Genomic DNA, 3,019 nt, shown 5'->3' on the forward strand with positions numbered 1-3,019 from the left:
GGAAGTATGAGACACAGTGAATGGACAACACAATGTCATCTGACAGATGTGGCCTAATATAAGAGCAGCAGTAGGGTATTGCCAGAACGTGTGTGAGAGGATGGTAGAAATGGCCTTGATATCTCTAACTCCTTCCACAAACCCTTGACTCACACATCTTATGATTAATCTGTCATCATTCTTGATCTCTGTTGGTGCTTCCCAGTTCTCATTATTGATCTGAGATATCCTTGATCCTAAAACAACTCCCTAGAATTTGTTCCCCTATAAGAAGCATAAATTGTTATATGGCATCCAGAGTGGTTTGAGGACTTCAGCATCCCTGCTGAACTCTCTGCTTAAGCTCTATAAGAACAATTTTCCTAAATTGAAAGAAGATTATGGATAAGTTAGGAGTCTGTAATGAGAAAAACAAGAAACCTTATGGCAGCTTCGCACCCATAGTTCAGTGGTTAGGGCAATGGCCATATACTCTGAGGCTGGTGGGTTTAAACCCTCCCATGCCAGCTAAACAACAATGACAACCAACAAAAAAAAAATAGCCTGGCTGTTGTGGCAGGTGTCTGAGGCAAGAAAATTGCTTGAGCTGAAGAGTTAGATGTTACTGTGAGCTGTGACGCCATAGCACTCTTTGGAGGGTAACAGGGAGAGACTGTTAAAAAAAAAAAAGAAGAAAAGAAAAGAAGGAAGGAAGGAAGGAAAGAAACAAAGAAAGAGAAAGAAAGAAAAAAGAAATCTTACAGCATCTTTCAATTAGATCTAACCATTGAAATAACATTTATTTTTCTGTTATAGACACAAATGATAATTTAAAAATTATAGGAAAATAGGTGGCACCCATACCTCAGTATGTAGGGGGCTGGCCACATACACTGAGGCTAGCAGGTTAGACTACAGGGTGCCTGTAGTCCAGTGGTTCTCAACCTTTCCAATGTCGGACCCTTTAATACAGTTCCTCATGTTGTGGGGACCTCCAACCATAAAATTATTTTTGTTGCTACTTCATAACTGTAATTTTGCTACTGTTCTGAATCATAATGTAAATATCTGATACGCAAGATTTATTTTCATTGTTACAAAGGGGTCACGATCTACAGGTTGAGAACCGCTGCGATAGTCCCAGGTACTTGGAAGACTGAGGCAGGAGAATCGTTTAAGCCCAAGAATTTAAGGTTGCTGTGAGTGACGTCATAGCACTCTACCCAGGGTGACAACTTGAGATTCTCTCTCAAAAAAAAAAAAAATTTATAGGAAAATAGAGATCCGGAAGGATTGCCACCCATTGCTCAGAGGTTAGGGTAACGGCCACATGCACCAGGGCTGGTGGTTTCGAACCCTGCCCAGACCTGGTAAAAAAATGCAAAAAAAAAAAAGCTGGGCATTGTGGTGGTCGCCTGTAGTCCCAGCTACTTGGGAGGCTGAGGCAAGAGAATCACTTGAGCCCAAGAATTGGAGGTTGCTGTGAGCTGTGACGCCATAGCACTCATGGGCAACATAGTGAGGCTCTGTCTCAAAAAAAAAAGAAAGAAAGAAAGAGAGAGAGAGAGGGGCCAGCGGGAGGCGGCAGGTAGTCAGCATCTGGAGGGATCTGGGCCAAGGACAGGCGCCTCACTCATCCCCATCTCCCCGCAGCCAGCTGGGCAAGCCGGAGGGGCAGGCAAGCAGAGGTCCCCTAATCACCACGCTCCCGGGCTCACTCCACGGCGACTGGGGGCGGGTGGGGTGGGGTAGGTCGGGTAGGGGATCCCCCAGCCATGGAGCACCCTGCGTTCACCAAGGAGCTGGACCAGCGCGTTGAGCCCCTGAACAAGCGTAAACAGCTTAACAAAAACCAAGTGCAAACGCTGTGCGAAAAGGCTAAAGAAATTTTAACCAAAGAATCAAATATGCAAGAGGTTCGCTGTGCTCTTGCAGTCTGTCCAGATGTGCAGGGTCAATTTCATGCTCTTACCAAACTCTTTAGAATTGGTGGGAAATCCCCAGATACAAACTATTTATTCTCGAGTGACTATGGAGACAGAGGTTATTATTCAGTGGAGACTGTGACTCTTCTTGTAGCATTGAAGGTGCGTTATCCAGGACGCATTACAATATTGAGAGGAAATCATTGCAACCGACAAATTACCCAAATAATGGCTTTTATGATGAATGTCTACAAAAGTATGGGAATACCAATGTTTGGAAATATTTTACAGGTCTATTTGATTATCTTCCACTTACCGCTTTAGTAGGTGGACAGATACCCTGCCTCCAAGATGGCCTCTCTCCATCCATAGACACACTGGATCAGGTAAGAGCCCTGGATGGCTTACAAGAAGTTGCACAGGAAGGCCCAACGTGTGATCTGCTATGGTCAGATCCAGATGATCCTGGTGGATGGGATATTTCACCACCTGGTGCTGGCTACACATTTGGACAAGACATGTATGAAACGTTTATCCATGCCACTGTCCTCACTCTAGTTTCTCCTGCTCATCAGCTTGTAAGGGAAGGATGCAACTGGTGTCATGATTGGAGCGTGGTTAGCATTTTCAACGCACCCAAATTACTATTTTCGTTGTGGGAACCAGGCTGCTATCATGGAATCAGAAGACACTTTCAAATATTTCTTCCTTCAGAGCCTAATGCCACTCCCCACACCACAGACTACTTCCTGTAAATTCCTCCTGGGGACACAGCTATGATTTAATAAATAAATAAATAAATAAATAAATAAATAAATAAATAAATAAATAAAAATTCCTCCTGGGGAAACCTCCCCTTGTATGTGGAAGTATAACCAGCTTTTAAATATATAAATACACACACACACATACATACATATATACAAACCAAGTAACAGTAATCTATGTGTTTCTGTAACACACTGGGATCTATTTTGGCATTAAACCATATCATGGACCAACATGTGCCACATTAATGATGAGCAGTTAGCACAACCTGAGGCTGAAATTGACACTCTGTGTTCTGGATTGGTCAGTCTAAGGATTTGCCTGCTGTATTCCTAGTAACCATTTTC

General features: G+C 43.4%; 1 pseudogene; it reads left to right on the forward strand.

The window, feature by feature from the left end:
• Positions 1-1,754: 1,754 nt before the first annotated feature.
• Positions 1,755-2,684, forward strand: LOC128572449 (serine/threonine-protein phosphatase 2A catalytic subunit beta isoform-like; annotated as a pseudogene).
• The last annotated feature ends 335 nt before the right edge of the window (positions 2,685-3,019 follow it).

Source organism: Nycticebus coucang, chromosome 20 (genome assembly GCF_027406575.1).
Source record: "Nycticebus coucang isolate mNycCou1 chromosome 20, mNycCou1.pri, whole genome shotgun sequence".
In the NCBI taxonomy this organism is placed as follows: domain Eukaryota; kingdom Metazoa; phylum Chordata; class Mammalia; order Primates; family Lorisidae; genus Nycticebus; species Nycticebus coucang.